Source organism: Callithrix jacchus, chromosome 9 (assembly GCF_049354715.1).
Source record: "Callithrix jacchus isolate 240 chromosome 9, calJac240_pri, whole genome shotgun sequence".
NCBI classification, from domain to species: domain Eukaryota; kingdom Metazoa; phylum Chordata; class Mammalia; order Primates; family Cebidae; genus Callithrix; species Callithrix jacchus.
Genome location: NC_133510.1, coordinates 40,524,055 through 40,544,150, shown reverse-complemented (window position 1 = coordinate 40,544,150; position 20,096 = coordinate 40,524,055). Strand labels below are relative to the sequence as shown.

General features: G+C 40.8%; 1 protein-coding gene across 1 annotated transcript in view; it reads left to right on the top strand.

The window, feature by feature from the left end:
* Window positions 1–20,096, top strand: part of LOC108593124 (uncharacterized) — a 59,236-nt gene that overhangs the window by 18,840 nt on the left and 20,300 nt on the right. Inside the window, exon 2 of the mRNA XM_054238229.2 lies at window positions 3,674–3,816. The gene's annotated coding sequence lies outside the window, so the exon portion shown is untranslated. The remainder of the gene's footprint in view (window positions 1–3,673; window positions 3,817–20,096) is intronic.

Sequence of the window (20,096 nt, the reverse complement as noted above, 5' to 3'; positions counted from 1 at the left end):
CAAGTATCCAATCTTCCATGTTTAGCAAGAAACCTGTGCTTTTAACTTCTTTGTTATGTTGTCTCTATGTATAGCTTGCATGGCTATCCCCCCACATAGACTATGATTTTCTTGAAGGCAGAGACCTGAAAATAAAAACATTCTCACACTCCTAGAAAAAGATGAAATGTGCCATAGCTATGGCAACAAGTAACCACCAGAACCAGTTCTAAACTGGTTTAATGGGCTGGGTATGGTGGATTACACCTGTAATCCCAGCATTTTGAAAGACTGAAGTAGGAGGTTCACTTGAGCCCAGGGGTTTGAGGATGCAGTGAGCTATAATTGCACACTGTACTCTAGCTTGGGCAACAGAGTGAGACCCTGTCTCAAAAAAAACAAAAAGGAATAACATAAAATAAAATAGTCTGGTCTAGTGGATTGATGGCAGCTTACCTAAGTAAACACACTTCTGAAATCTAGCCAGAAACAGCCCTGTGCTTTTGAAAGGCAGCCAATGCACAGCAACCTCATCTAAACAACCAGATTTCCCTAGCTGGAAACAACCAACCCACTCCCACCTCTGAAAGTCTACCAATCCCCCAACTTCAAGCTCCACAAACTTCTAGTCAATCAGCTCCTTGCTTTACTGAAGGAGACCATGCAGCATTAGATTCAGCTTTTTGTTTCAGATATTGAGTGGTAGTCTTTTTCTTTGTCAGATCTCAGCAATCACCATGGTATCTGTTGCTTGGAAGGTACTCAGTGGGAAGACAGGAGAAAGTGCAGAGGGAAACTGTAAATGCGTCTTAAGTGAAGGGGCCTGGGCTGTTTGTCCTATGCAGCCCTGTGGCAAGACTAAACCAGGTATAAATTTTGCTCAACATTAACTCTTCAATTCCAATTCCTGAGCACCCCGGGTATAAGAAATATAAACATCTGCCTCCAGAAGCAATTACGTTTGCCTGCCACTTTTCATTCAACATTGTTAACTACATGTGATTGTGAAAGAAAAATATATTGGAACCCCAAAATCACTAAGCTAAAGGGAAAATTCAAACTGGGAACTGCTTAGGGCAAACCTGCCTCCCATTCTATTTAAAGTCATACCTCTGCTCACTAAGATAAATGCATATCTGATTGAGTCCTTTGGAAAGACTAATCAGAAACTCAAAATAATGCAGCCATTTTCCTCTCACCTACCTGTGACCTGGAAACCCCCTCTCCGCTTCAACTTGCCCTTTTTACTTTGAGTTTCCCACCTTTCCAGACTGAACTAATGTTCATCTTACATACGTTGATTGATGTCTCATGTGTCCTTAAGAAACTCGTTTTCTTTTAAAATGCTTCCTGCAAAAGATTTGAAAACAGAAAAGTTGGGAAACGTAAAAGGAAAATATCTTGGAACCCCAAAATCACTAAGCTAAAGGGAAAATTCAAGCTAGGAACAGGTTAGGGCAAACCTGCCTCCCATTCTATTCGAAGTCATCCCCTTGCTCACTGAGATAAATGTGTATCTGACTGCCTCCTTTGCAAAGGCTAATCAGAAACTCGAAAGAATGCAAATGTTTGCCTCTCACCTACCTGTGCTCCGAAGGCCCCTCCTTGCTTCCAGTTGCCCTGCTTTTACTTCGAGTTGTCCTGCCTTTCTGGACCGAACCAATGTTCATTTTACATATGTTAATTGACGTCTCATATCTCCCTAAAATGTATAAAACCCAGCTGTGCTCTGACCATCTTGAGCACATGTCATCAGGACCTCTATGGCTGTTGAAAATTTTTGGTTTACAACTCTATCTGGTTAACTGTTTTCTGTATTCCAGTTCAAAGAAGGGAAGGAGAATCTCCCATCAACAGATATCACATGTACAATAGCAAAAGCAGTTCTAACAAATATAGCAAAAAATATTCTACATGGAATGTAATGTATTATTGAGTTAAATGTTCTCTAGGCAACACTAAACCACCAGGAGAAGATGTGTACTTTAGAACTTAACTCTTCTCTGAGAATCTGAATTCATTTGCCTCTAGAACACCTAACGTGATGCAGCAGAAGTTTCTTCTAGGAATCTAAAGGGACTATATGGAGGAAGTTATATTCAAGAAAAACAGGACTGTGAGGCTTAGAGTACCATAGAGGAGGCAATTGGAAAAGAAATCTGAAGAGCACGGTGTCCTGCCCCAGGCTCCACTGAAGCCTAAAGTAAGGCAAGGATGCTGGGACGGTTAGACCGCAGAGAGAATGGGGCCACCGCAGCCCTTCTGACTTTCTCTCCCCGGACTTTCTCAACATCATTTCCTGCTCCACTGTCATTGCACCCTGCAGCGAGGGCTCCAGGGTGGTGGCCAAGGGCTTGGGTGGAGCTGGGCCCTATGTCTCTGTACCTTCCCAACATGAAAACCACTACAGGCTCCCAGTCTTGCCTCTTGGCCCCCTGAGGGTCTCAGATGCTGCCCTAGTGGAGGGATGCCCCTTTTGCCAGGGCGCCACCAGAAGCATGCTCCAAGGATGCCTATTAAATGTGTTACATGAATTCTAAATAAATAAATAAATCTTACTTTTGGTAAATATTGTCAGTCTCTAAGAGAGAGTGTATTTTAAATCTTATACTATAATTATAAATTTGGCTATTTCTCCTTATAGTTCCACCTGTTTTTGATTTGTGTATATTGAAAATCTGTGGTTGGTTCCACATAAGATCTTAACTGTTAGGTCTTTTTGGATAAATGTTTCTTTTACCATTATGAAATGGTTTTTTTTTTATCCCTTTTAGTGTTTTTCATCAGTAGTACTATTCTGTTATTCTTTGTCTGATATTTGTTTTTTAATATATATCTTTAATCTTACCTTTGTACATCATTTAAAATAGCTTAATATTTTTCTTTATAGGCCTATTTTTTATTATAATGAACTATGAGGAAAAAAATTTTAAGGCACCAAAACTTTGGGGCACCAAGAGAAAGAACCAGCGAGAATATTTGTTTTTCCCTTTATTTTCTAATTATCTTAACCAATGTTAGAGATTCCTCAAAAAGTTAAAAATGGAACTATCTTATGATCCAGCATTTCTACTGCTAGGTATGTACCCCAAGAGAAAGGAAAACATGCATCCACACAGAAACTTGTACACAGATGTTTATGACAGCATACTCATAATAGCCTAAAGTTGGAAACAACAAAATGCCCATCAACAAATGCATGGATAAACAAACTGGGTATATATATATACAGTGGAATATAATTTCGCCACAAAAAAGAATGAAGTACTGATACATCCTATGACTTGGATGAACCTCAAAAACATTACACTAAGTGAACGAAGCCAGACACAAAAGGTCACATATTGAATGATTCCTTTTGTATAACATATCCAAAATAGGCAAATCCTGTAATAAAAATAAAAAGCAGATTAATGGTTAACTGGGAATGAGGGGAGGGGACAATGGAGAGTGAATATTTAATGGTACAGATGTTTTGGGCGTGATAAAAAGTTTTGTAACTCCAAAGAAGTAGTTGTACAACATTGCTAAGTACCACCAAATTGTATACTTTATAATGGCTAACTGTATGTTATATGAATTTCAACTCAACAAGAAATAAAATCGCCCTCTACTAGTATGATAGATTAATTTTTGCCAAATGGTAAGCAGTTCTGATCTTATGATGTTCTTTTCTGTTTGTTTGTTTTTATAGAGATGGAGTCTGACTCTGTCGCCAGGCTGGAATGCAGTGGCATGATCTCGGCTCACTACAACCTCTGACTTCTAGGTTCAAGCAACTCTCCCACCTCAGCCTTCCGAGTAGCTGGGATTACAGGCACATGCCACCACCCCCGGGTAATTTTTATTAGAAACAGAGTTTCGCCATGTTGGCCAGGCTGGTCTCAAACTCCTGACCTAGGTGATCTGCCCACCTCAGCCTCCCAAAGTGCTGAGATTACAGGCATGAGTGACCATGCCTGACCAGATCTTATTATCTTGACAGTGAAAGAGGATCTTTTCCTACAATTTGTAGCCAAACCGGTGGGTAGAACCAAGTGTCTGCTTCCAAGGGAGAAAGCGTTCTAACTCTTTTTGTTACCCATCAGACACAAAATTTATGGGCTGTAGCAACAGTCAGTTGAAATTCTAGTATCTGAGTTATGCTGAGGGGCAGGCCTAATGGTTATGCTCTTCTTTTTTAACAGCAACATTAAATAACAGTAAGAATAATTCCTGGATAGAGACAGAGTTCACTTAGATATTTGGCAAAATTTTCCATGTTCTTATAATACATATGATTTATCTTCTAGAAGAAACTACATATCTTATTGGCTGTGATATTTCATGGCTCATTTTTCCAGGCTCTGTTGATTTTAATTTTTCCCAAGTGAATTTAGACATACAGTCACAGCTCTTCTGTCCTAAGCACTGCTACTGCCTCTTGCAGACACCTCCAAAGAAATACTCTCTGGACTTTTGAGGGGTGGAAGTTGGAGATATTTGCAAGGGCTTCTTGGTATATTAGTTTGCTTTTGCTGCATCCTAAACTACCCTAAAACTCAGAAGCTTAAAATAACAATGTTCTTCAACTCACAATTCTGCAGGTCAGCAATTTGGGCTAGGCTCAACCTGGCAGTTTTTCTGTGGTCTTGTTCATGAATTCGCAGTCAGCTGTTAGATATGCAGTCAGTTGGCAGTTGGCTGGTCCACTGGGTAGGCCTAAGTAGAAACCCTAAGTAGCCTCACTTGCATGTCTGGCAGGTGGCCAGCTGTCAGCTGGGGCACATTGGTCCTTCTCCAAATGGTTTCATCTTCCACCAGGCTAGCCCAAGCTTGTTCACTTGGTGCCAGTGTCCAGAACTCACAGTGTCACTTCTTCACATTCTTTCAGTCAAAGAGAGCCACAAGGCCAACCGAGATTCAAAGGGGTGGGAACACATCTCCCAGCTCTCTTGTTGGGAGATGTATTGTGAGCATTTTTGCAATGAACTACAACGGAATTCAGTATTCCTGCTATAGTAAACTACTGCTTCTCACACAAGTTGCTCGCGGATGCCATCCTGGCTTTGACAGCCTCCAGGCATTATGCCCACTTGGCCACTGATTCTTTGTGATCATGCTCTTCTTTCCCTCAGCTGTTTGGGTTATCAGTTTCCTCTTTCTTCTGATTCTACATGGCTTTAGTCTCAGAAAATCCCCAAAGTTTCTCATCTATTGATAATTTTCTTCTTATTTTTTGAGCATGGCTGTGTATTCACACAGAGCTAGTATAACCATACGATTTACCATTCAAATTGTGACTTCTAAGAATGAAATGGGACACTATAAATAATCATGCTGGGATACCACGCATAAACTGAGGTGTGTCTGCTTAAAGCCCAGGGGTTATAAGCACAGGCTCTTGCACCCGCATTGCTTGGGTTGGAATCTCAGCTCTGCCAATTATTTGCCAGTTCCTTAAACCCTTGGTGACAGTTTTCTCATCTATTAAATGTATATAACAATAGTACTCACTTTAGAAGATTTTTGTGAGGTTTAAATGAGTTAACTCATATAAAATATGCATTATTTTTGTATTATGTCTAAGCGCTCAAGTGAATGTGGGAATTACATTCATTTAATGTTCTATCATATTCATGTATCATAAGATAAAGTTATTTCATAATCTGTATATAATAATCAGTTTTAATGGTTATATACAATTTCATTAAAGGTTCTATAATTTACCTGAAAACTCTTTTGTTAAATATTTAGATCACTTACACTTTTCCCTTGTTATAAACTATGTTAAAATTTCATTGTGGATAAATATTTTGGCAATAAATTATTTTCTTATATCAATTCTAGAAAAAAGAATATGATATTAAAGAATATAAGTATTTTAAGGATCTTGTTATATGTTGCCAAATTGCTTTCTCAAAGGATTACATTAATGCTTTCAAACAATCAGGAAGCTCTAACTTTAATACAACTTCATCAGCATTGAGTATCACACAACTTAATCTGCTGTACTCATTTAAAACATAATTGTAACAAACTGATTTTCTGGTTTCCCAGCCCTCCCAAATTAAAAGTAAAAAATTCAAAGCAGTAGAAAATAATATTGGAAAAGATATTTAGGCAGATTTTCTGATCACTTGGCAGTGAAAAGAAAGACAGAAATAAATGTAAGAAATAAAATCCTAGACATCTTAGATCATTTAATGGCTAAACACATCTTCAATCTTTAAAGTCCATAGCATCGTTTGTCGCAGTATATAACAGTTAATGTTCATTGTAGCAATACTAAATGATCCATCAAGAGAAATCCAGAAGATGGTAAATAAATTTTGACAGAGCAAAAGTATCATCATCTTGGACAAGCCCCTTATTCTAAAGTTCAACTTAAAAAACTATCTAAATCCAAAGGGCATCAGCCTAATGGCTAAGGTCAGCACAACCATAAACCACAAATAACATCTCCAACCAGAAATATTCCAAACTCCTCCCCAACCAGAGACATACTAGCCCCAAGATAACTCTGCTCTGGCTGGGAAGATGCCACCCTTGAGATAACCACCCTCTGTCCAGAAAGCTATCTGCCCCAAGATAAACTCCTCTCCTCCCAGAGACATTCCAACCCCACCATAAAAATTCTCCCTCACAATGAAACATTCCAAGCTTCTAATAAGCCCCCTCACCCTAAAACCAATATATACTCTTGGTCTGTAAGAGAAAGTGCTCCTAACCGAATTCAGCCAGAAGCCCCTCTCATATTTATCTAAAGTAAACCTGTCTTTACTGTTGAAGCACATTTCATGTTTCTTTCCTCTTTCTTTAACTCTTGCAATTTTGTTTCCATCAACAAGTAAAAATGAAATTTATGCTGAAAGAGCCCATTTTTGCTTGGCTGTATTTTCTTTTTGACCTTGAATTGGTGTGAAGAGTCATAAAGCTTTGCTAAAGGAGGAGTGAGAAAGTGGGGAGGGTGCAAGCTCCATATTCAGGAATAAAAACAGGGTACAAGACCAGGACAGAAAGGCTTTTTTAAAGTCCCAGAACTTCTAACACATATTCATATTGGTTATCATTTGTTATCTCCTTCCTATTTTCCTTGGAAGCAGAAGGGCCTGTCTAAATATACTCTTGTCTTCCCAAGCAGCAAGGAAGTGGGAAGCTGAGAAAGCTACTTCCCCTCCACACTTTTTCAGGCATATTAAGAGTTAGAGAACCCCCAAGGATATAATGTCTGGCTAGGTAATCAAAGAGAAAAAAGGAAGTCCTATTTCCTTAGCTCTGCAACAAAGAAAGAACACTGACATCCATCTTCAATATGAACAAAAAGCCATTGGGCTTAGTAGATAAAAAATCTAAAATGATTCTCTAACTGTAACAAGCATCAAAATCACCTGGAGGGCTTGATAAAACACAGATTGTTAATTCCTATTTCAAGAGTCTATGATTTAGTGGGTCTGAATAGGGCCTGTGAACCAAAAAGTAGCTGAGGCAGATCTCAATCGAATTAGAGGTTTGTTTTGCCAAGGTTGAAGATGTGGCCAGGAAAAAGAGACACAAGTTACAGTAGAAACTAGGGTCTGTATTTTTTCCAAAGAGGGTTTTGAAGATTTCAATATTTAAAGAGGAAAGAGCAGATAGGAGGGCAAGGAGAAAAAAAAAAAGGCTGGGGGATAGGCTGTAAGATGTTTACATTCTTGTGAGGCTTCTATTAGCACTTATTAGTACTCACTGAATCCACATTTCACATGTGAAAAGAGAGAGTGATGAGGTTAAAGTTAATTGTCAATTATGCATTCTTCTTATGCTGGTAGATCTAATTTTACATAAGATAAAGTAAGCACAGAGTAGAGGAAGAAGTTGTGTGACCCCCTTGTAGACCCCTGCCCGGTACCCGACCCCAAATAACAGCTCGAGAGTTGGAAGCCGAGTTCAGGTTTATTGGGACCAGCGGGTAGGCCAGGAAAGGAAGGAGAATGGGGCTGGCTGCAACTGCGCAGCTGGGGTAGGAGGGTTTTATAGGGGGGGTGGACGGGGCGTGGACACAGGGCTGGCGGAGTGTTGTAGGAGCTTAGGATAGGCTGTCTGTCTCTGGGCAGACTGCTGAGGTGGCTCAGAGGGTTACCTGTCGGTTCAGGATAGGCCGAGGCTTGGCGGGCTTTTCTCAGGGCAGCAGGAAGCCTGGGGGGAGGGTGGGGGCAAGAAACCTGGGGGAAAGATGGCGGGACTTTCTACCGAACAGAAGTCAATTATGCATTTGTTTGGGGTAAGTGGAGAAATGTCTAGTCTTATCTTTGTCCCCTACCTGTGAAAATAAGCTGTTAATTTACATTGCCAAGGTGAGATTCAATGGCACTATATTTTAGGGCAAGTTTATAGGAGGGATATATATATTCTGAAAGATTTGGGGGCCCACAGGGAATTTTCTTGTGAAAAATTTGTGAGGGAGGCCATCTGGGAAGATATGTGACCTTCTATTTTGCAGCTATCTGGTTGGCAACAAAAAGGAAGGCAGTTTTTTGTTTGTTTCTGTGTGACTTAGTTCCCAAGCTTCACTTACCCTTTGGCATAGTAAGTTTGGGGTCCCAAGATTTTTATTTTCCATTCACAGCCCTGAGAATTTGCATCTCTAATAAATTCCTAGGTGATCTAAATAATGTGGGTCCAGGGACCAGATTTTGGGAACCATTGCAGGTATGGTTCCCAGTTCTGACTAATCATCAGAATCACCTGTGACATTACAAACAAAACAAAAACAAAAGAAAAACACAAACAAAAGAACAGATTCCTCAGAGCCTCATGCCAGAAGCCACCAATTAGAATCTTCAGAAGTGGAGCCACCAGGAAGCTGTTTATTTGATAAAGCTACTCATTAGATCCTGGTGTTCAGCAGATACAGAGTTCCAAGCCCCACAGTACTCAAGATTATGCTAACCTTTTAGTCAGTGTCTAAGAAAGCCTTGATTGATGGGCTGATTTAGATCCAGAGAGCACTTTCAGCAGTAAAATGTGAATCCTTTTGTATGCTAATTTCTTATTTAATATGTGTTGATGACATTCTTTGAAGAAGATCTGTACTGGGTCTCTTAGCTACATAAAAATGAGCACTTTTGTAAAGGAAGTTCTCACAGTTCTAATAAACAAATTTTAAAACTCTGGCACAACCATGTAAATCATCAGAATATTTCCATAGCATAACCCAAAAGCTTAAAAAAAGGAGTCCAGCTGGGCTCGGTGGCTCACACCTGTAATTACAGCACTTTGGGAGGCTAAGGCGGGTGGATCATGAGGTCAGGAGATGGAAACCATCCTGGCTAACACAGTGAAACGCCATCTCTACTAAAAATATAAAGAATTAGCCTGGTGTGGTGGCATGCACCTATAGTCCTGGCTACTCAGGAGGCTGAGGCAGGAGAACCGCTTGAACCCAGAAGGCAGAGGTTGCAATGTGCCAAGATCACACCACTGCACTCCAGCCTGAGCAACAGAGCAAGACTCCATCTCAAATAATAAGGAGTCCAAATGGAATTATCCCGAGATTCTGTCAGATTTATCCTTTAGAAATTAATAGCTGCTTTTTATCAGAATTTCCAACAGTGTAACTAGATTGGTGGCTCATATGCTTATCAAAATTTAGTAGGTTAGATTTCCAGGTAACATTACTTTCTTTCCTGATCTTCTTCATAGGCTGGTTTTTATAACATATTTCTCCCTGTAACTGTCAGCAGAGATTAGAAGCAGAATAATGTTCCTATTTTTTAAGTATTTTATTTCAATAAAAGGAGGGTTGTTACTTCAGAGATCTCTGACTAAATTAGGAATTGGATAATATGGGTCTAAACTGTAATTTCATCTTTTCTTAATTTCTGTAATGGTTGTAAGTCATATTTGTTAATAACTTCTAAATTTTGTGCAACCTACTTAACGGAAATGAGCCATTAAGCTTTGGCTTGTTACACACTTGCACAGATGAAGAAATGGCTTGTGAACTTAACTCTAAGTTGTGGTTCATTTGGAGAAGTGGTTACTGTATAATTTGTAGATTGGGTACTGAACTCAGTATTTTTGAAATTAGATAATAGAGAGCTATTAGTGACCCAAATGGAAAAACACACGCCATGTTCACTCATAAAATGTAAAATAGAATTCATCATTCTTCATGTAATGACAAAGAGCACAAAAGCAATGTGAAAATTAACTTAATTGGAAATATTATAAAATTATTTTCAGTATCATATGTTAAATTAAGGCATTGCTTTGATTGCTAAGTAGGTAATAGAAAAAGCCAAAATGGTAAGCCTTGTTAGAATTTGTGCAAATGCTTTACAAATTGCTGATTTTCTAGTACCATCACAACATTTAATAGTGGTACATTTAATAGAAAGACAGCTCAAGGTGAAATAGATGATAGTTAAGTAGATGCTTTGAACAAGTTCAAAAACTTCTCAAACTAAATTTCATTTTTTATATCCAGAGAACTAAAAGTACATTCCCTAGTATCTAGTACCTTCCTTACGCATAGTTGGTGGTCAGTAAATACTTGTCGAAAGCAAGGGAACAGATGAATACTACAAGATAATGTAGCTGAGTCTAAGCTGGTACTGCTCACTGCACGACAGCCAATAAGTCAAGAGACAAGGTGTTGTGGCAAGAGGGCAATAACTCAGTTAATTTCAGAAAGCCAGTAAACTGAGAAGACGGCCAAATTACGTCCTAAAGGACCCTCTTCAGGTAATGTGCATTTCCAGTCCCTTCAACATTAAGGGAAGCGGGTAGAAGGAAGAGATTGAGGTCAAGAAGTGACTGATGATTACAGGCATCTGGGCAACAAAGAGGGTCTGAGGGGGAGTTGGGAAACTTCTTTGTCCTTGCTGAGGACACAATGCTCCTATAAATCTTTAATTATATATCTTATTATTATTTTACTTTTTCATAAACTGAGTGAAAGCTAGAATCGTATAAACTTTTAATATAATATTGTTACCTGCGTGCACACTCTCTTTATCTCCTTAGAGGTTAGTTTTGGGAAGTGACTAGCATACTACCATCTTGCTTTGAAATCAAACTACAAGCTACATTCCTTCCATCATTAACTTGGCCTACATGCAGAGATAAGCAAAATTAGTTAACCAAAAAGCTATCACCTGGCGGGGAAAGCAGGTGTAAGGAGCAAAATGGAGTTTGTTGAGCTAGGCCTCCTTTTAACTGTTATAGAGATGCTAGGAGAAAAGCTTATCTCCTTGGCGCTGGAGAGGAATCTGGGTGCAAAAGAGAATCGAACTGAGAATCAGTTGTGATTCTTCTAGGATTCGTTAATTTCATCCTCCAACTCTCTTTGCCAGTCCAATCTTTCCCAAGAAGTCCAGATTCCAGCTCTTACTGAACACCTCCATTTCAGAGAATGCAGCCAACAGGTTAAGAATACAGATCTGGCTGGGCGAGGTGGCTCACCCTGTAATCCCAGCACTTTGGAAGGCCAAGGTGGGCGGATCACGAGGTCAGGAGTTTGAGACCAGCCTGAACAACATGGTGAAACCCCTGTCTCTACTAAAAATACAAAAATTAGCCAGGTGTGGTGATGCACACCTGTAATCCCAGCTACTCAGTAGGCTGAGACAGGAGAATCACTTAAACTCAGGAGGCGAAGGTTGCAGTAAGCCAAGATCACGCCACTGCACTCCAGCCTGGGTGACAGAGCAAGACTCCGTATCCCCCTCATCACCCCCAAAAAAGAATACAGATGCTGAGTCAGGACAGCTTAGGTTCAAATCTCCATACTCAGCTGACTTTAGCTGTTTGACCTCAGGCAAGTTACTTTACCTCTTGAAATCTCATTTGTCAAACTGAAATAATAACATATCTAACTTAACTTGTGCTGGAAGGATTCTGTGACTTAAGACATGTAAAGCATTTGGGCTAGTGCCCACATACCTGTCATAGACAGTTTCTGACATAGCTCCCAATGATCTCCACCTCTTGTGTTCAGCCCTTGTATAATCCCTTCCTCTTGAGTGTGGGCTGAACCTAATGACTTGCTTCTAATACATGGAATTTGGCAAAAGTGAGGGTGTGACAGTTAATTTTTTCATGTCAACTTCATGGGGCTGAGGGATGCCTAATAGCAAGTATAACATTATTTCTCAGTGTGTCTTTGATGATATTTCCGTAAGAAATTGGCATTTGAATCAGTAGACTGAGTAAAGAAGATTGCAATCACCAACACGAGTGGGCAATCATCCAATCCATTGAGGACCCAGATAGAACAAAAAGGTAGTGAAAGGACAAATTGGCCAGGCACTTTGGCTCACACCTATAATCTCAGCACTTAGGGAAACCAAGACATGTGAATCACTTGAGGTCAGTAGTTCAAGACCAGCCTGGCCAACATGGCAAGATCCTGTCTCTACTAATAATACAAAAATTAGCTGGATGTGATGGTACGTGCCTATAGGCCCAGCTACTCAGGAGGCTGAGGTGGGAGAATCGCTCAAATCCAGGAGGCAGAGGTTGTAGTGAGCTGAGATTGTTCCACTGTACTCCAGCCTAGGTGACAGAGTGAGACTCCTTCTCAAAAAAAAGGACAAATTTACTCTCTGTTTCAGCCAGGGCATCCATATTCTCCTACCCTTGAACATCTTTGCTTCTGGTTCTCAGGTCTTCAAATTTAGGCTGCAACTATACTACTGGCTTTCCTGGGCCTCCAGCTTACAGACAGCAGATCATGAGACTCCTCAGCCTCTGTATCACATGAGCTCATCCCTCACCATACATCTCTCTATATACATAGATATAAATATATACACAAATATACATATGTATCCATTGGTTCAGTTTCTCTGGAGGACCCCAACTAATACAGATTTAATGTGGCTTCTGTGATTAGGGTTACTAAAGACTGTGACTTCCATCTTGCTAGCACTGTGTCTCGCTCTCTCTCATGAAGTCAGCTGCCGTCTTGTGAGCTGCCCTATGGAGAGGCCCATGTGGTAAGGAACTGAGGGAGACCTCTGGCTATCAGTTTGTGAGTAAATGAAGCCTCAGTTCAACAACCTGCAAGAAACTGAATTCTGCTGGCAACCACCCAAGGGAGCTAGGAAGACGTTCCTTCCCAGTTGAGTCCAAGAACTGCAGCCCTGCAAGAGTCTCAGAGCTACAGAACCCAGCTAATCCACAACTAGATTTCTAATTTCCAGAAACAATGAGGTAATAAATGCTGATTTATGCCACTAAGTTTCAGGATAATTTGTTGTACAATACTTAAGCACTGTATAAACGTAACCTAGTAACAGACATCTCAAATTTCACATCTCCTCCTCCAGTATTCACGCCTTAGTAAATGGAAAACTATTATCCATCCAAGTTGATTAATCCAAAAGCCTAAAAAAAGAAAATCAGTTTTAATTTTCTTTTTCTCAATTCCTTCTCCCCTAAATAGAACAACTTCATGAATATCTGAGTAAGAGTGTTTCAAGAATAGAAAGTTCAAAGGCTCTTAAGCCAAAAATAAACTCGGGTTATTTTAAGATAAAAGAGAGAGATGTTATAGAACTGAACTTGGATCTGCTCACCTGGCTCAGCAAAGCCAATCACTGACACTGGGATAGCAGTGTGAGAAGGTGAAACACTGATTGCAGCGTGCCAAGCAAGCAGAATCGGGACAGCTCAAGCTTAAGACCTGCGCTCCTGGATGGCTTGCAGACAAGGATTTTTACAGGCAGGGGTAGATGTGATCTCCATGTATTGCTTTTTTGCATGTAGCCCAGGCAAAAGCTACAGGCAAAATTGTAAATCAATACATGGAGGTTACATGTTGGCTTTAGGCCTAAAAGGATGGGATATCTTGAAACAAGCATACATGTTATAGGTACATTCAAAGATTTTCTCATTTGCAATTGGTTTAGGAAGAGAAGCTTTAAAAAAAAAAATTGGGATTGGCAGAAAAATATTAACCAGAATGATATTGTTTGGCTCTGTGTCCCCAGAGTCCCCCAGGGGGGTGTGACATGCTCTAAGCCCCTCTGGAAAAATTTTAGGACAAAGAATGTGGTCAAAGTTCAGTCTTCAGTTCCCCCTTATCTGAGATCTACAGGCCACTGGATCCATTCAGTGAGGAACCTCAATGGGGTCCAAGTCTCTGAGAGACAACTCGGGACATATGTTAAGATGTTGTCTTTAATTTCCATAAGGAAAGCAAACATCTCTGGAACTCTAAGTTCCTTGGCTATTGCTTTAGACTCCTATCACCTTCTTGTCTGACAAATTTCTTATTTACTTCTGGGGCTAGGTAGGTGCCTGGAATTTCCCTTTAAAGAACTCCAGATTATTATTTTCACGCTTGGGGTTTTCAAGCCTCTGGAAAGGGGGTTCCTGCTCTATCTCACCCAATGCCCTCAGTAATCTGGACCCTTGCTTTCCTCTCTAATTCTGTTTTTACATCATTTTCCCTCTTACTAGCAGTTCTAGCCACATGAGTTTTTTCTTTTAGCTGCCTGGTCATCCTTATTTGGCACCTTACAAATAAATGCTTTTCCTGTTGCTGCAAAACATCAGTGGAGATACCTGGTTTTCCTGTGCTGAGAGAGCAGACCCCAGTTTGGTTCTATAATAGCAATGTAATTTTCATCTACTGTAAGTCAAAATATATTATCTAAAATTGGCAAATTGTAACCGAACACAGGTCCAGTCTATCGCTGCTTGCAGAGTCCAATTAACAAGAGCAAGTTCTGATAGAAAGAAACTGACTTTATCCCAGACCTAGCTAAGAGGAAGTAGTATAGGGTCCTGCTTTGAGGTACCACTTCACTTTTCAGGGCAGCAGGCAAGGGATTTTAAAGAGGAAGCTGGTGTGAATGGCATGCAGGGGAGGGGGCTAGGAGTGCGGGGTCTATGAGACTTGCTTCAGATGTCTTATGTATCGGGATGTGTGGCTAGTGCCATCACAAGCAGAGCTCGGTTGTCAACTGAGGCAATCTCCTCAATTTAGGCTGTAAACTGGTCGTTGTCCTGAGGTAATCTCCTGGTGGGAGAGAGTTCTGGAGGCACCTGGTTTGCTCCAAGGTTTGTCTCTAGAACTTGTAAGTGACACATAGTTAGATGAGCTTACTGTGTAGGGAGTGTGTGGTGGAGAGAACTGTAACTGCATTCCTAAAAAGCTAAGTAGAAGGTGGGGGAAGAGAAAAAAGAAAAAACAATTCATTATTTTCTTTTAAAAATGAGGTACTCAATTACAAAATCACAAATTAGCAATACAAGTAGGCTTAGAAATATGAAGGTCAATGTTAGAAGAAATAACTAAAGAAATTATGAGTGATCCTTTGGGGAGCAAGTTTGGGGTGAGGCACAGATCCATTGTTTTCTGTTTTAAACATCTTAGTGCCATTTTTAAAGGAGGATCACCATACATTACCTAATAAAAATTCATTAAAATAAGTTTATGATGTAACTCCAAACAAATAAAGGACTGAAAAGTGAGATCAACAAATGAAGATATCCATTTGTTTGAAGAAATAGTGGACATGTTCCTTATAATTTAATTTCAATATAGAATTTACATTAACATTTTAAATAATGTTAAAAATTCATTCAGGATCTTCTTTAGGTATAAAGCACATCTTATTCTGTCCAAGAAATTCATCTCCAGCAGTCATCTCTAATTTCTGCACTTTGAACTGCCAACTGCGCATTCTTTAAAAATAGGATCAGAATACTATTTATGAGCTTCCTGTTTGTGAATGGCATTACATGAAGGATCTTGCGAAAATCAGAGGAGAATATTCATGACAATGAAGATGACAGTGATAGCAGCTAATATTTATTGAGCTCCTCTTCTGCACCAGGCATCACACTAAGCACTTTATACACATACCTCATTTAATCTTGACAACAATCCTATGAGCTAAGTACCTTTATTCCATTTGTACTCATGAAAGCACCAAGGCCTAAGGAGGTGAGCTAAGTGGCCTAAGGTCCCACATAGCAAACACTTGTACCCTGCAGTTTCAAATACTCCAGAACCCATGCTCTTAATTGCCACTATGCTGCCTCTTTAAATAATAAAAATGGGACACTTCCAAAAGGTAGGCCACTATTCTCTATCCGTAGTAGTAAAGGTTAAAAGGAAGAAATGAAAGATTATGTTCAATTCTGTGCATTCAGTGAACATTACTGAGTGCCTGATAATGAAAAGTAGGCTTTGACATTACACACGTAGCTCTGCTATTACCACACTAGCTGTTGATCTCGGGCCAATCACCCAGCCTCTCATACACAGGTTAATCGTGCTGACCTCGTAGGCTGTTGTGAGCATGGGACGAAATGTGAACCACTGGCACAGTGCTGGCACGAAGAACACAGCTCTGGCATAGTGTCATGGCTGAAAGTAGCTTCTGGCAACCAGAAGATAAAAGGCTTAAACCCAACAGTTGTTCTAACACTACAGATCAAAACAGCAAGTGCCCAGGAAAAAAGAATTTGTGATAAAACACATTCTGTCTATAAAATTGGGTGTAAACATTCACATTGACCAACTCCAAGTTGTTGCTGTCTTACAGAGATTCCTCTGGATGGCAGTCATGGGAAACGGCAAGACAGACCAGGTAAAGAAAGGGTGAGCCAAAAGACTACCAGGGAAGTGCAGTCACTGATGGTTTCTCCAGTATTGATTTCTGTGGGGAAATCAGAGTCATCTGGGTCTTGAGGTGCTAACCCCAGGCAGCCAGAACCAGTGCTAGGGCTGGTCTCAGCTTACCAACGCTTTCCAAGCAAAGCTAACCATTCATTCATTCATGCATTGCATTATTTTGTTCTTTCATTCAACACTTACTTATCAAGCCCTCATGTCCTGTGCTTGCAGCCCTGAGTCAGCAACAAAAGGGCCTGCAAAAGCCTCCTCTCTGTCTCAGAATAAAGTCATGGAGGGCTAAACCAAATTGGGCTTTCAATAGACATTTATAATCTGGAAGGTGGGCAGGCTCACCCAGTGCTTTCATTGTGGAATTGAGGAAACCCAGACCCAGGCAGCAACCGCCCAAGGTTGCAGAGATAGTAAGCGGTGAAGTTGGTATGCAAACCCAGGTCTACTGCAGCCACATCTATAAGCCCCTCTATTTCACTACAACACCAGGGAGAGAGAGAGATTCCAGGGTTTCTTTCTCTCGAAAAGGACCAGTCAATGGAGCAGAGCTGTTTGTCCATGGAGATGAGTTGTCTGTGAGCCAGGATTACATAGAGTAGAGAGTGAGAGGAAAGAAGAGTGGGAGATTGCAGACAAACATGACCAGCAAGCATCTCTCTCCAGCCCTCTCTGGAACCAGGCTGTGCTCCTGCTCATGACTTTCAGTTGCTTCACTGTGAAATGGAAGTCAAAGTCCAGTTCCCATGCCACACACAGTGGAGTCCCTGTCTCCTTTTCTGGCATCTTTTCTCACTTTCCTGCTACACAGATTCTCCCCTCTAGCCACACACCTTACCCTGTCCCACCCAAGGACCTTGGCTTCCACCATCTGGAAGGCTTCTGCTAACCTCAGGGCTGTCCCAGGCTGGAGTGCAATGGTGCAATCTCGGCTCACTGCAACTTCCGCCTCCCTGGTTCAAGTGATTCCCCTGCTTCAGCCTCCCGAGCAACTGGGATTACAGGCGCCCGCGTCCACACCCAGCTAACTTTTTGTATTTTTTTTTAGTAGAGATGGGGTTTCACCATGTTGGCCAGGCTTGTCTCGCAGTTTTCTCCCTACTTTGCCCAACACTGAAAGTCATAGGACATTTCTCAACATCATTCATGTTAAAAACATATTTTTCCTGCTAAACAGACACACCCTCCACCCTCTTTTAGTAGATCTTCCACAAAATTAGGTAAAGAGAAATAACGCTCTGTTTCACATCCACTGACTCAGATATGGAGCACTATTCAACGGGGTCGGGGGTGGTGGTGGAGGGGAGGGGGCTGAGCAAACTACAGGTGGAGGAAAAAGAGGACAGCCTGGGAGAGGGAGGGCAGAAGAGAGGAGAAGACATTGTGCAGGGGCACAGTGTTTTGCTGTTCCTTTTTTCTTTCTTTTCTTAATATGGCCCTGGCTCACAGCAAGGCCACTACCCGACAGGCAGATGGGTCATTTCCCATGGGTGCAGCGGGAGCACAACTTGATAGCTACAAATCAGACATCCTCCAGACATGTGCTCACACTGTTGCCAGACCCAGGTGGTGGTCTCGGGGGTTAGAAGGGGCAGAAAGAGCACTTTCTTAAGAATCATCTGCATATCCTCAGGGCTTCGTCCCTCTAGGGAGGTAACCCTCAGCCACCCTCTGCACGGTTCTCCCCAAAAGGTCTTAACACTCTGGTCCTTGTGCCCCTGCAGGCCTCCCTGACCCAAATGTCCAGGCCCACTCTTTCATACTGATTTGGTTGATCTGGAATGGGATCTGGGCATAAGGTAGTTTAAAAAGTTTCCCAGGTGATTCTAACATGCATCCTGACCTTGGTCCAGTGTCCTAATTGCTGTAGGCTCTGCACACCTCTCAGGGCACGATGCTGCTCTGTGCTGTAGTTACTGTATTTCACCCAGTCAAAGGCATCATGATTGTAAGATGAAGTCACATTTTAGAAATCTTAAAATGTAAAGAATATAGATATCTTTGGGTGAATGTGATTTTGCCTTGTCTACGAGATTGATCCCCCGATGGCAAGGATCCTGGCTTCCTCACTCCTGTGTTGCACTCTCACCGTTCCTGCTTAGCTGAGTGTGAGGTGTTCAGTGAATGTTTGCTGAATGCATAGCAACGTTGGGTTGCTTTGTTTTTTGCATGTGCTCTGCATTCTTACTTTTCTCTTCACTTCTCTGCCCTGACAGAAGCACCCTCAAGAAGTGTCTTGAGGAGACAGCAGATAGCCAAACAACAGTTTTAGATTCACTGACAGATTATGAAAGAAGCAGTAGTTCTTTTAGTACACTTTATGGTTTATCCTTTCTGGAATACTATTATATGATCATGATTTTTCTCACACTTGTTCCAATGAAATATAGTTTTAGGTGTTTCCTTTGTATTGTTCAAATTGTAATATCTCCAGTGGAAGATTTTTTAAGCTTGTTCTTGTCTTCTCACTGCCACCCCACAAAGTCATAGTCTGAAAGCATTTTGCTTTCTGGAAATAATCTATTATGGGCACCAAGATACGGAGTTATCTACTTTTCACCAAGCCTTGGTCCTTTCAGTGGTGTATTAGAGACCTCATTTAGGGTTCTAAAGGTGGATATCAAATTATTCCATATGAGTCTAACATGGAAAATTTTGCTGTGGGCCATTTTCAGTGATAGAGCTAGAAAAGTTATACTTTTAAAAGGTAAATACATCACAATAATTTTGCAATATAATTCCCACTTTACCAATTATTAATTGTTGTTTGAATATAAAAATATTTTTAAATTATGTTATTTACAACATAACTGTTTAAATTCAACACAGCATGCCCAGATAAATATAGAAGTGGGAGTTTCAAGTTGCTAAACATGTCGGTCACAATTTATGGAACAGACTGAAATATGGAGAAATATTACTGTATTAGTTTGTTATCGCATTGCTATAAAGAAATACCTGAGACTGGGTAATTTAAGAAAAAAAGAGGTTTAATTGGATCATGGTTCCACGGGCTATAAAGGAAGCATGATGCTGCTATTTGCTCAATTTCTCGGGAGGCCTCAGGAAATTTACAATCACGGAGGAAGATAGAAGGGGAGCAAGCACTTCATATAGCCAGAGCAGGAGGAAGAGAGAGAAAGGAGAAGGTGCCTCACACTTTCAAATATCCAAATCTCATGAGAACTCTATCTCTATCATGAGAACAACACCAAAAGGGGAAATCTGCCCTCGTGATCCAGTCACCTCCCACCAGGCCCCACCTCCAACACTGGGGATTGTAACTGAACATGAGATTTGGGTAGAGATACAGATCCAAACCATAGCATTCCACTCCTGGTCCCTCTCAAATCTAATGTTCTCACATTGCAAAATACCATCATGCCTTCCCAACAGTTGCTCAAAGTCTTAATTCATTCCAGCATTAACTCAAAAGTCCAAAGTCACATCCAAGACAAGGCTAGTCCTTTCCACCCATGAGCATGTAAAATAAAAAACAAGTTAGTTACTT